At 47.3% G+C, this 14,407-nt stretch overlaps 1 protein-coding gene and 1 pseudogene across 2 annotated transcripts in view; one reads left to right on the top strand and one right to left on the bottom strand.

The window, feature by feature from the left end:
- Positions 1-14,407, top strand: part of LOC147109776 (large ribosomal subunit protein bL17m-like) — a 642,401-nt gene that overhangs the window by 461,749 nt on the left and 166,245 nt on the right. The window lies entirely within an intron of this gene.
- LOC147109778 (rap guanine nucleotide exchange factor 2-like) overlaps positions 1-14,407 on the bottom strand; it is a 149,600-nt pseudogene that overhangs the window by 58,591 nt on the left and 76,602 nt on the right. The window contains exons 6-7 of the transcript XR_015080153.1: positions 5,080-5,291; positions 2,277-2,400 (exon numbers count right to left, since the gene is read on the bottom strand). The product of XR_015080153.1 is annotated as a rap guanine nucleotide exchange factor 2-like (transcript). The remainder of the gene's footprint in view (positions 1-2,276; positions 2,401-5,079; positions 5,292-14,407) is intronic.

Here is a 14,407-nt window from a genome sequence, read left to right as displayed (position 1 = left end):
ATGACTGTCAATTTTTTTAAATGTCTATCTTTAAAAAGACTTTTTAAACAGTTACTGTTTTTCAGGGCTAAAAATCTGACAATTTATCATATATATTGGCCCAGAAATTCGGGTCCCCACGGGTGAGTACGCGCTGGGTACTCACGCGTAGGCCCAACGGAAGTGCCAGTTTCGTGCATGCACAGCGCATGCGTGGGAAACCAGAACTTCCGTTCCCTTAACTGAAGGGGTTCAGAGGTCGAACACGTGCGCCGGAGAGGCAGCGCGTGCGCATGGAACTTTCGGGGTTTTTTTCAGGTTTTTCCGGGAGTCTAAGGGCTAAAAATTCAGTTTGGGGCGCCAAGCTCGCCTGGGCGCCGGAATTACCACTGCGCGCGGAGCCACTTGCGCCATCGGGATATTCAGTTTCTGCGCCCCAAATGGAAGCCGGCCGCTAAACGAGGCTTCCCGCGCCCCGCTTGGGGCGCTGAAACTGAATATCGGCGCGCAAAGTGCCGCAGCGCCACCCGCTGCGGCACGGCACGCAGCGGTACTGCAGGCCTTCCTCCCACTGTTAAGGGGGAGGTGGCTGCAACAGCGCGATCCCCGCTCGCGAGTGCCGGCAAATGAGCCCGGCACCAAGGAGAAGTGCCGGGCTCTCGGGAAACAGCCGGCAATGCCGCGGGCGGGGGGGTGTGTAGGAGGCCGGGGACGGAGGTGCGGGCAGGCGGCCGCCAAAAAAGCGGCCGGCCGCACCTCCACCTTAACTCGCTCCACTACCGCCACAGGTTGGCCCCTGTGTACCGGTCGCTATTTGCGGCCGGCGCGGAAGAGGCGGGCGCGACCTAATATGGCGTTCGGGGCGGTAGCGGGGCGCTGCGCACACCAATGACGTCATTGGTGGCGGCGTAGCGCTACAGGCTAACGCCGCCATTAGCGCCCCGCTAAATATCGCGGTGGTTGTGGCCAATGGCGCTGAAGCCTCTGAGTGGCCTCTTTGGGTGCAAACTGGTGGCGCAAGCAACTGAATTTCTAGGCCTAAGTCTCCAGCAGTTACACTTTTAAAAAGCAGGCGCAAGGCCTGCTTTTAACAAGGTAAGTGGTGAATTAATGAAAATTAAAACATTTTTTCCACAGGTTTATTATTTTTAAATACTTTAAAGAAAGGTAAGTTTATTTTTAGCCCCGTTAGAAACTGTAATTAATTTTTCAAAAATTTAAAATATTGTTTAAAATAGTTATTTTATGTAATTTATAGTGATTTTTAAAATGTGATTAAAAAAAAAATTATTTGAAGTTTTAGTTATGTTTTGGGGGCTTATAGTATTTATACTTTTGACAGCTCTTCCTGTCAAATTTATGAATGGGCATTCCCTGCTACCATTGGTTCTCCATGGCCCACGTGATCCCAGGGGATGCATCGAACTAACTGCGCCCCTGGGTTACGCAAGCACTGCGCGTCGGCAGTTGGAGGAGGCCCAGGATCGGAATCTAATTTTTTTGAAAACGGTGCACATGCTAGCTTGCTGCATGCAAGTCCTTGCTGATACACATGTATGTACTTTACCACGATCTTTTTTTAAAGAGAGTTCCAAGAGGAACGAGTAAAATGAGTGCAAGGACGCTATGGGAGGGCTTTTGTTATTCAAGTTACTACAGCTGTTCTTTGGTCAGTACTTTCAATTTCTCACCATCATGGGTTTACAAACTTGAACTGATTTAATACTTTTGATTTTGGAAAATCAAAACAGTGCATATGCAAAATACGGGACTGTACACAATTTTGTCAGTTATAGTAACAAATAGGAGCTATTTGATGCATTCATTTAGCTCCTGTTCAATGGTATAAAATATAAGACACTTCTGAATTGTCGTCTACAGACTGCTAATGTAAGACCTGCATTGCACTGCAGAAGAAAGAGACATTTCAAAAAAATTTGTGAAACACTGTACACCTGGATGAAACACCAAAAACATACAGCGCCAAAATAACTATGATTAAATAACTGTAACATAATTACACTTCTTTTTTTGCTGATTATGCAATTCTTAGCACTTAGGTATCAGGCAGGTTACTTCAATGGAAAGCAAGGTGTTTGTGTCCTCAGAGCACCAATGCTGCTGTGTTTTCTGGATTGAAACAATCTGAATTGTGCTTATTCTTTTAAGAACAAAAAGCAATTTTATCCACATCCAGCCTTTCTGAGGAGGTATTTAATTCTGTACAATGAATAATTTTCATTGGCTCAATTTACATCACTATGGATTCCATTATTCTGTGAACAGATAGCACTAACCTTGTTCTGAACATAAAAGCAGGATTGATATTAACTGAAGCCATACAGCCAACATTACGGATTTCTTTAGCAATCATCCGTAGCTTTTCAAAATTCACCAAACCTTCCACTTTGGAGTCATTCCCTAAGGGAAGAAAAAATAAAATGATTCCTGACGAGGACAGCTAAACAGATTTCAATTTTACACATTAAAATGTCTATTTAACATCCAGAGAACCCCATGCGAAGGACTGAGACCCCATCAAGGTTGAAAAGGTAAATCAGGAAGTAGGGAATGGATGACAGCAAGCTTGAGTTTTGAATGTCTGAAAATTGTAGGAGGAAGGAAAGACTGAGTGAAATAAGGAATTCCAAAGTTTTATAACAGTGAAGGAATGAGTCAGAGTATGAGGCTGCATGATGAGTATTGCTTTCAATAATAGGGATGTTGGTAGGAGGACGGCACCGACCGTAAATCAGGATAGAGCTATTAATGGTTAGCAGCTATGCTAACGTAGACGTTGCAAATTAATTAGTGAAAATGGAAGGTTAAAGGGAAATCACACCGTAATTATAAATACATGGCATTCTGAAAGATTAGACTGTGTAGTTAGACCTATGATTTTCCTGTGTTTTACTTTCTTAAGCTCAATTTCTTTCCCAGGATTTTACATCATCCAAATGCCTGCAAACACTATAAAAATGTAAAGTTAAAAAATTGTTTTGATAGTGGATTTGGTAGCAGCATGGACCAGCATAGAGTCATTTCAGCTAAGGAACCTCGGTCTGAGCTCAGCCGAGACTGACGGGATGAAAGCTTTCTTCAACTTTATAACATTCTTATGTAAAATGAGCTTTAGCAACCTCAACTCAACAAAGCTCAGTCTGAAGGGACATAAGGATGTTTGGTGAGAATGCTGGAAAAAATGTATGAAGTGCAGTCGAAAGTTCTCTTCAAAGATTTGAGTTAACCAAAAAATAGAGGAAGCTTTACTGTGCAGTTGAATGTGGTGCATCTAATGTGGGATTAATTGATGCTGAGACGATACACAAAGCAGGAAAGAAGCCATTTCCCAGCACTAACATCCCTTGCCTTGCTGAATGCAAAGATTAACCAATTCTACTTTCAAGTCATGATTTTCATGTGTTTTGCACTCAGCTCAGAATGGTAGAAGTGAATGTCACTGGGGACAGAAAGCTTTGCTGGGCTCACTTCCATCATTTCAAAAGCAGGGCATCATAAATAAACATAAGAAACTAATGGGTTTGTAACCTCCAGAGCTCAGTTCTATCATCACCTCTCAACTAGCCGGCCCAGGGATGTTGACCTAGTTTTTTAAAAACCTAGGCCCAATGGCGTGCAGTTTCCAGTACCATCAGCATTTCTCAGCTTGACAAATAAAAGTCACCTTAACAGTCATTGATCTTTCAGTCTATATTTCGGTATTCTTTGAAAGTTAACTGTTACAAAGGATAAAGAACAATACAGAAATCTTTTGGGGGGTTTGTGAGTCTGCTGCTGCAACTCTGCTAGGAGACCAGCAGAATCTACCAGAAAACAAAGACCACGATGGTGGCTGGAAGCACCAGTGCCTGTCCATCCTGGGGGGAGGGGTTACCCAAGCACCCGACTGCAGCCATATGCTGTGTTAGGAGGCTGATCACTTACTTAAAAAAATAAGAATTTGTGGCATTTTCTTCTGTGGAGTGCAGAGTGTCCAGGCCTTGTTAGGGACAAAACCTTCCTTCACACTTACCAGGCAATTGACTGCAATGGGACAAAGCCAGGGGCAGGGATTCCTACACCGGCAGTACCTACACCTTTGGCTCAGTTGGGATCCGGTGCATCTGTGGAGAGTTGTACGCCCAGTGAGGTGAGGAGTACTGGCTTCCACATCGGTGGATGTGGGCCCCATCAGTAGGGTTCAGGCCAGGGTAGTGGCCTGGAACCCCTTCACCCAATAGAAGAAAGATCCTCAAATTCTTCTTATTTTCAGTCCCCATATCACAGACTGTTATTGATAAATACCAAGTCATATTGTGACTACATAATTTCCTCATACTTGAAGAGTGATGGGCTTGCACAAGCTCAATGACAAGAGTAAAACTTTGTTTTCAATATTTCCCTTAGTTAGCATTCCGATGTATACAAGATACAATATACACAAGTGTACCTTTATTGGGAAACAAATAAATTGACCTGTGGTGACATAGCTTCATCTAGTGGAGAATAGGATATAACTAGAAATGATCACAACACAGTAATTTAATTGAGTGGTTCAGATAAATTCATGAAGCTCGAGTTATTTATATTAGTTACCTAAGGCCCGAGATGAAATTGAAATTACTGCTGAACACGCAATAGCGTGGCATAAATAGGGGTCAGTGCAACAGTCATGGCGGTCCTCGCCTCACTGCAGCTACCGGGAGTCCTGAGGCCTGGGATTCCCGGCCAACCACAGTCAAACCTACACACCAGCTTAAATCATGAGGCTTCCAGACCTCATTATCATAGTTAAAGTGCCAAACCACCTCCTGGCAGTGGGTTGACTGCCCGTGACCCCTCAGTTAAACCCAGAAGTGGGCGGGTCGGAGGCAGGTTGGGGTCAGGATTTAGACTTTTAACACTTTAACTTCCCCCTCGCCCCAAGTTTTTTCAGGTTAAAATTCCCCACAAAGTAATTAAATGGTAATGCAAGATGTGCTACCGTAACAAGATAATTGACAAATCATGAGCATGGTGTGAAAAAAGTACTGATATTTAAAGTAGAGAAAACTGCAAAAATGAAACCACAGTCACAATTTTTTTTTTAAATAGAGCTACCTTCATGCAGGAATGTCAGATATTTCTTGATCATAGGGAAGAGAGGAATAATGGGAGACTGCAGGTTCTGGCTATTGAGAACATTGCAGTATTCAGCCATATTTCTGGAAGGGTCCAAGAAATCCTGAAGATCCTGAAATAACTTCTCATATTTGCGTGGAAGTTTTTCCCATGTATTCCGCAGTCGTGCCACCGGTGCAAGCTGTAGACCACTAGGTTTTGAGAGAAGACAAAACAAAATTACAATATGTATTACTTACAACAAAATCTAAACAGGTCTTTTAAGAAGTAAACCGCCAACTTAACTTGAAATTTAGCCACCTATAAAAAAAAATTATTAAACCGCAATGTTTCAATCTCTAAAACACTGGACAGAAATGATGTGTATCCCCTTTTTTATATGAACCATTGAATGTTTGCCATTATGGGTTGAAATGAAGATTGTGGGTAGGTTTCAATTCACAATATCAGTAGCCAAAACCATTCAGCAAGGGTGCAGCAGACATTTAGCAACATAACCGGTGAACACGTCCTGCAGAAACATTTCTCATTTGTAAACACAGCATCTTTATAAGACAATAAGATCCACAGCACAACTTAGACCATTAGAATTTCATATTTTCCACGATTGATTCAAATAAACTTTACATTTTTCTGAGTTTAAAGCAGAAATATATTCTCTGTTTGTATTATTCAGCTCTAGCTTTAATATTGCTAACAATGAACAGAAAAAATGTAACAATCGCTACACCCCACTTTCCATTTCCACCTCGAATTCATTGCGAAAGTCAGTAATGCTGGTTAATGAGGAGTCCTTGGCTCACTGTCATTTTCAGCAAGCACTGGGGATTGCCAGTGTAGGGGGTGGCGTGCGCCCAGTCAGCTTCACCGCGGACTGCCTTGGAGCGGTTCGAATCGCTCCCACACCTCTGGGTTCCAGACACCGGACTTAGGTACAGGCGGCGATACAGAAAATCGAGTAGACAAGTGGTTTGGTGCAAGAAAACCAACATTTTATTAAAAGCAGAATAAAACAATCTTATGAAAATTACTGGTATGAAATACAGGCATAAACAATTACACTTATATGGGAATGGGGAACACACGGCACATCGAGGGAAAACAACTACATTAACAATCCCCTTATCCTTACCCCACCCCCTATACCTAACTAGATTAAGCTATGAGGGGCCAGGAATTCATGCTCACCAATCCAAAACCTGTTGCTTTAAATGGGTTGATTTTGAGGTCCGCTCTTGCTGTCCTTTGGGGTATCCCGTCACCACGTGGTCTCAGGGCGCGGCGCTGAAGTTGTTGATGCGTAGCACCCTCCTTTTTCCTCAGCTACCATCATTGTCGAGTCGTGATGGGTCTTCTTCTTCCCTGGGCGGCCGTCAGCGGTAACGTTGTGGTTGGGGGTCGGTTAGCGGTTTTTACCGTCTAGATGATTTCACTACCCATGCTTAAAATACCAGCTTATTCATAAAACTGGGCTCTTACACTGGGGTTTTTACTGTCTATACACACAATGCCAACTTATTCACCAAACGCCAGCTTATAACTGGGCGTTTTGTCCCCCAATGCGTCTTTCCGCTGCCCTTCTCTGCCTTTACCGGTTCACCTTCTTCTTCGTCTCGTCTCGTCTGCCCGTTTGTGGCCTGTGTGTTCTGTGCGATTTCGAATCGGATTTTGTTCTCCCACGTTTGGCCCCGGTGTAATGGGCATCCTTGGTTGTTGAGCAGCGCGGGGAGCGAGAAGAGAGCCCGCCATGAGGCCAGGGTACGAGAACGAGCGGCAGCAGGCCAAAAGCCAAATGATAAGAGGGCAGAGCAAGAGAGCGATCACCACTGATGGGCCTACAATTATACCCGTTCTTCAACTCCTTATCTGCGCGCCAAATCAGGTCAGTCCTTTTGTCTAACTTTTGGTGGGCTTGTTTAAATGATTACAGCCATTTATTTTAACGACTACTGGAGCAGTTGTCTCCAGGTCTAATGGCCCCGATGTCATGGTTGTTTGTCATGGATGAAGCTTAATTGTCCCCATCCTGACTTGATGGCTACTGTGAGCTGTTACTGATTAAATATGCAGAAGCCTAATGGCCTCGATTCTAGGCCCATTCTAGCTTGATCTATTTCAAGGCGAATGAATGCATATTCTGTGTATACTTTAGCTGTCTGGCTCCAGAGTGTCCTTTTCACAGATTCCTGCATTTTAAGTTTCGTTTCGGGGCCTGCCTGTCTGCAGGGCCTTGCTTTCAAAAATCCTGTCGGTTTTGGTCACGAGGTTACAGAAGCCATTTTGGGGACCCTGTTTTTAATAACTTGTCCAAACAGGGTCCCTTGATCCATAATTTTGGGGGAATGTGGGAATTTTGAGAACCCTACACAGGAGACTTCCTTTGCTGGTCTAACCCACTTATCCTTTGCCCCTACAATATTCTAGCACTGGGACTACAATTTACAAACTTTTTCCTTGTAACTGAAACTAGTTACATAATCTAAATATTTCAATCATAATAAAAGATATATTCCAAGCAAATATTTTAACTTATGTCAGAGGTTTACTATTTATATAACTCATTAAAATTTTGTACACTAAACATCCTTAAGTAAGGTTGCAACCTTTGCACAATATGCACTTGAACAACTTTTAGTGTTAACAATAAATCTTGTTTTTTTTAATGTTTTTCAGCTTTTGTTACTTTTCAATACAATTTTGAAACTTATAAAAAGGCGTAACATTTCACATTTGAAAATGCTCTATTTAACACTAATTCCCTTTTCTTACAATAGTAAAAGCAAAGGATACATTTGTGTCCCTCCATTTAGAAGCTCATCATTGCCATTGTTCCATTTCCAATAGAAAGAAACACATTTGCCGAATCAAGCTTTACTACAGCTTTGTAAGTGAAGAATTACAACTCCTTCAGATTACTCTAGTAAGTCATCATTTGAAGGGAAATATGATACTCATCAGGTCAAGCTTCACATTAGAGTCATTTGGAAAGGATAGTGATGCATTTAAATTTTTGTCAACAGAGTAATTTCAAACCAATATAGGACTGCTATTAAAGTCTACAGTACCGCAACGTCTTTCCATCTTCTGTGATATTTCCACTAACATATGATTCATTTTTTTTAACACAACACACAGAATAACGATAGATTTCGGTTGCAACTTCTACATAATACAATTTTGATGAAAATTCATTTTTATGCAAGTGCTCCTAGCACTGTGTTGTGGTTCAAGGATCCCAGCGTGGCAAAGTGAACTACAAAAGAAGGTATTTTAAATTTACAGCTCTCTCTGCAGGCTTCTCCTACATATGTGCAGAGGTAGATGTTGATGCTGCTGCCTGACCTGCTGAGTATTTCCAACATTTTCTGTTTTTACTTCAGATTTCCAGCACCCGCAGTGCTTTGCTTTTGTGTTGTGGTAGCGTGTAGTAGATGTTTAATTTCAGCCTGAGTCATCTATCAAGCATGGCTCATTTTCCATTTGCTACCTCTCTCGCCATCATTTTTACATTCTCCCTAATCCCCTTCTGCTCTTGTTTCCATCCTTATAGTTGTATTAGTTGGTTCTTTACTGGGCCAACTGCACCATTCCACTGTCCTTTCATAATCTGCTGCCCATTAAATTCAATAAAGCCTTGCAAGGTTTACAAATTATCACACAAAGTACCTGGTGAAATTGAAAATAAACATTCATACATGCCAGTAAAACACTAAAAAGGGCTTTAGAGAAAAATGTTAGTGTTCTGAATACGGTACAAAGAGGCCTTGTGCTCCAGCTCAACACCCACCTCATTAAGTGCTACTTTGAGACTGTTACGGTTTTCAGTTCAAGCCAATGAAGCCTTCGCTCAGTTTTATACCCTGGGATGTTTTTCTATATTAAAGCTGCTATATAAATGCAAGTTGTTGTGCTGTTGCTGTTGAACTTGTCTCCAAAGTACCTATTGCCATACACCTCACCATATTTCAACCATCTTAAGCTTCTCTGTTGACAGATATTGCAATGCCACATGGCTGAATACTTAAGCCTAGAAATTGCAGGTGTTAGCGCTGGCCGTTAAGGCCTGTTTTGTTGAAAAAATTGGCGGCCACCCCACTTCTGGCGGATCCCACGGCGGATGCCATTTTCAGCAGGTCAGCAGCACTGCCGTTGCCTGTGCTCAGGCAAGTATTTTAATTAGCGGAACTGTGACGTCAATTGCCGTGCAACACTGAATTGACGCACGCTATTCATTTTGGAGCTTGCCACTCTTCTTACAGCCCTCTCCAAAGCACGCCAGTGCGTGAAGACGTTGACAGCGAGTAGAGGCGGGAGAAAGCAGCTGTGTGCTACAATCCATACAGTAAACAGCTGCTGCTGGATAACTGTTAACTATGCAGCGCTATTGGAGTGAAAATTGCTTCCAATGAGATGCATCAAATCTCCCCCCATGTCAGTCAAACAGTATCGGAGATAAATACTTTTAAAATAAACTCTACTGTACTACAATTGTAATAATATCAAGAAAAATCAAAGCTGCATTTCCTTAAATTTTAAACATTGGGGCCTAGAAATTCAGTATAGCCACTTTTGGGGCGGTAAAGTCGGGCGGTCGCTAAAGTTAGCGCCCGCCGGAAAGTGCAGGTCACTTCGCCGAAATTCAGTAGATTTGGCCAAGAGTTTGGGCGAGCGCTGAAACTGGCGTTGCACTCCTATCTTTAAGCGCTAAGCCGGCGGTGCGGACTGATAACGCCGAGGCTGGGCGCAGCGCAGGTGCGGTCATGTTTTGATTGACAGCAGACACCCTGGCGCCGGCCAGCTCTTAAAGGGGGAAGGGTTGACTTGGTCTGCAGCCACGCCCTGGATAGTGGAGCCCTGCAGCTAGGCCTGAACACTGCTGGTGGACCCAAATAGCGCCTGAAGCCATGGAGAAGGCCCGTGAACGAGCGCAGCGCTTCTCCCAGCATGCTTTGAGGGTGCTGGTTAGGGGGTTGGAAAGGTACAAAGAGATCTTGTGCCCGGACAGTGGCAAGAAGGCTCCCAGGAGGCAGTACAGGAGAGCCTGGAGGAAAATCGCCCACAGGGTGTCAGTCAACAGCGATGTCCCCAGGACTGGTGACCAATGCCGCAAGAAGTACAACGACCTCACTCGGATGGTCAAGGTGAGTACCCTTTCCAGTGTCCTCCTCATCCTTGCATGTGCACCTCACATTATGGGCAAAGGGACCTCAAAGGCCTAATGGCCAGCCCTCCTCCCGCAGCTATGGCACTGGCATGATCCTCAATAGCACTTTCTGCACTTAACACACTGGCCAAGCTATTCCACCATGGGAGGCAGTGCACACAACAACAGGCCACCACAATGTACTTAGAGGCCGTCCTTTCTCTTGCAGGCCAAGATGGCCCGGAATTTGAAGAGCCAGAATGTCACCGGGGGAGGCCGTGCCCAGTTCCAGGAGCTCAGTGAGCTGGAGGAGAGCGTGGCTCGACTCATGCGTGGCCGGGTGGTTGGCCCTGTTGCCATTGGAGATGCCGACCCTGTGCTGCGACCCAATGGTAAGGACATGACCGTTTGGACCTCTCTCGTTCCCCTAGCGCATCACATCTACATCCTTTGCCACTGTCCGACCAATGCGCTGAATGCCAACACTCATGCCTCCCTCGCTGATGCCCTGTCCTCACTCTAAAGCTACTCTTGTGCCTTCCTGCTTTCAGCTGGTGAGGAGGAGGTCCTTGAAGCTGAGAGTGCCAGTCCCTCGGAAGAGGAGGACGACGAGGACCAACAGGAAGGCGGCACATCGGGGGAAGCCTCATCCGCGCCAGGGGATGGCAATGGAGGGGAGACGTCTTGCCTGGAGGAGAGCCAGGGGGAAGTGCTGCAGGGGGGGTGTAGCTCCTGGGCTCAGTGGCGTCCAGGCACGTGGGAAGGGTCGGGCAGAACGGCGGCCTTCTCCCCAGAGGGAGAGTCCGGCCTCCAGTCCGGAGACAGTCCTCGCCCAGGAGGTGCGCCTCCTAGATGAATGTCCGCGGATTCTGAGCGCCGCCACAAGGAGTTCATGGGGGTTGTGGGACAGTTGCCTCAGGCCATTGAGTCCCTGGCTCATAGTGTGGCCGCTTTCGGGGACTCGCAGGCCAGGGGTGTCGACCAACTCGCGGCAGCACAGGGCAGGGGTGTCGAACAACTCACGGCAGCACAGGCCAGGGGTGTCGACCAACTCGCGGCAGCACAGGACAGGGGTGTCCATCAACTCGCAGCAGCGCAGGACGCGAGTCGCGAGTTCATGAGTGGTGCCGTGCAGACACTCACTGATCTGATGCGGGCACAGACCACGGCAGTTCGGGCACTCACTTCTGCCACACTCGCTGTGTCGCGGAAGCATCGCCAGGGCACCCGCCGCCCTGCTGCAGCACAGCGGTCTGGCCTCCACCAGATTGCTGCGCTTGCTGCACTGCCAGCCCGGCCGAGTGCCAGTGTCTCTGGCGACCAGCGAGCGCCTGGCATCAGCCAGCTTGCCCCCATTGCTGCAGCCGCCACTGCAACTCCCCCAGCCAAGGTGCGACGAGCTGCTGCAGACACTGATGCTGCCCAGCCACAGCCGCAGCAGTCAGCAGCCGGCCCCTCCAGGGCCGGACCTCGTCTAGGCCGACCCCCAAGGGCATCTGCCGTCACGCATTCTGCCCCTCAGGAGCCTTCCCCCAGCCTTGCAACACCCACAGGGCCCAGGTTGAGGCGGAGCAACAGGTCGGGCAGGGGCCGCACAAGGCTGCACAAGGACTCGCCCTCTCGGCACACCCAGTAGAGTGTGTTGGCAACGGTTTTTTTTATATGGGGGTGTTTGTGTTGTGGGGGGGGCTTCTTTTGGTAAGGCCGAGGATGAAGGCCAATTGGATGGGCAAGTTTTGTTATTCCTCCCCAGGTTGTGGGAGTGAGATATTTTTGCGACTGTTTTTTGGGGGTCTTGTCTGTTTTTCTGTTTCATGTGGGAAGGGCCCTGAGTTTGTTAAATAAAGCTTTTTATTTATTCAGCTTGTCCAGGTGTCATGTTTCCAGTGGTTGTTGCGTTAAGCGGCTGAGGGCTTGCGGAGCGGCTGCATTCAGGTGCGTTCATTGCCACAATCCATTCCCTGACAGGGGGCCTAGAAGTGTCGTTCAATAAGCCGCCGGCGGACGGCCCTTGGACCTTGTGGCTCCCTCCTGGGCTGGTACTCCTCCTCCTCATGGTCCTCCTGCGCGTCCTCCCGAGGTGGTGGTGCGACATCAGGTGGCAGTGCCTGAGTCCTGCGGATAGCCAGGTTGTGCAGCATGCAGCAAACGACAACGAACTGGGAGACTCTATCCGGCGAATACTGTAGAGATCCGCCGGAGCGATCCAGGCAGCGGAACCGTTGCTTGAGGACGCCAATCGTTTGCTCTATGATGTTCCTTGTGGCTTGATGGCTTTCGTTGTATGCCTCCTCCGCAGGGGTCCTGGGCGCGCGGAGCGGGGTCATGAGCCATGTACACAAAGGGTAGCCCTTGTCCCCAATAAGCCATCCCCTTGGTGGAGGCTGTGCCTCGAACATGTCAGCCACAGTAGTCTGGCGCAGGATAAATGCATCGTGGCTGCTTCCTGGAAAGCGGGCATTGACAGCTAGGATGCGCTGCCTGTGGTCACACACCAGCTGTACATTGAGGGAATGGTAGCCCTTCCGGTTGCGGTAATCCTCGGCATTGTCGATAGGTGCCCGCATAGCCACATGCGTGCAGTCAATGGCGCCCTGCACCATGGGGAAGTCCGCGATCCTGCCAAATCCGACTGCATGCTGCTCCTGCCTCTCTAGGGTCATGGGGAAGGAGATGAATTGGTGTCTCCTCGCGAAAAGGGCATCGGTGACCTGCCGGTTGCAGCGATGCGCGGCGAACTGGGAGATGTTCGCTATGTCCCCAGCAGCGGCTTGGAAGGAGCCGCTTGCATAAAAGTTCAGAGCCACCGTGACCTTCACTTCCACCGAGAGAGACGTCCTGCACATCAGCTGTGGACGCAGATCTCTGTGAAGCAGCTGGCAGATCTCTGCAACCACCTCCCTTCTGAAGCGCAGCCTCTTAACACAATGCGCGGCAGTCATGGTGAGATAGGACACCTGCTGCCGGTATTCCCTGAGTGGGTAAGGCCTACGTTGCCGACGCCTGATGGCCCCTCTGCGTCTAGGCATGGCTGGCCCTCTCACACAGCGTCTGCGAGCCCTTCGCACATAATGCTGGAACTGAGGGTTGGAACCCCATACAGCCCCCATAATAAACTTGCAAACAGTGAAATCACAATCATTCAAATTTCCAAGCTCTGGCCAGAAGCCAAAAATACCTCTCCTATGTTGTCCCAAATCAGTAAGCTCTGTTCCTTGGTCTCTGTCCAGAAATCCAAAGCACTAAAGTCATTGCAGCAAAATGGCTGGGCTTTATAGGTCAGTGTAAGTGCCCTTTAATTAGCGCTCCCCGAGGCCCACAGGGCCTCTGTTGCGTTCCACTTCACAGTTCTTAACAGCGCCACGCCCACGTTGGGCGGGCGCCACTGAATTTCCGGTTTGGGGCGCACAAACAGCGTTGCACGACGAAATGACGTCATAAGCTGCGCGTGCAGCTGTGCGGGCGCAAACACTTTGCGCCGGCGCTAAATGTCAACTGAAGTTGGGCGTAGGCGCAGATCGTTCTGCGCCCGGGCGCTAAGTGCCTAGCGCTGGAAATCTCCCCCTCTTATGGCGTTAGCGGCTGGCGAACGCAACTGAATTTCTAGGCCTGGGTTTTTCTAGTGTAGGAACTGATAAAATGAGATGCAAAGTTTGGAAGTCTGCTTTTAAAAAGCTTGACAGCATATTCTCACCAAGAGTTTCTCAAAAGTCTGCTGTTGTTAAAAATTTAATTGAACTCTCTTCTGCACTATTTACACCAGTAAACTCCTGACCAAGAGTTCATGTTCCCCATTTTAAAATTTATTTCCATTGATGCCTCATGCAACGATTTAAGGACATCTGTATCACAGTCTTTATGTGGTGTTTCCAGTCACAGTCACTCCAGATCTGAGCCTGTGCTATAAGACCCACTCACCAGGGAGTGAATCACCTATGTGGTATGCAGGCTAGTGCATTGTCACTGCTAGCTGCAAGCTGGTGCATCACCATCCCTCTCCAGCACCATCAGCAGACTCAATAGCAAAACCCAGGAGCAGTCAAAACCCCGCACCGATCCTTCAGACGCGATCTTCAGCCTCCTGCTGAGGTTAGCGCCGGAAAGAGCACATTGCACAACAGCTTCTCCACTCTGCTCATGTCAATTAGCAGGCAGCACCAAAAT

This window comes from Somniosus microcephalus, chromosome 12 (genome assembly GCF_052327205.1).
Source record: "Somniosus microcephalus isolate GS21.2 chromosome 12, FLI_Smic_1.0, whole genome shotgun sequence".
Taxonomy (NCBI): domain Eukaryota; kingdom Metazoa; phylum Chordata; class Chondrichthyes; order Squaliformes; family Somniosidae; genus Somniosus; species Somniosus microcephalus.
Note: the sequence above shows the minus strand (reverse complement) of the source record. Positions and strands in the feature narration are given on the sequence as shown.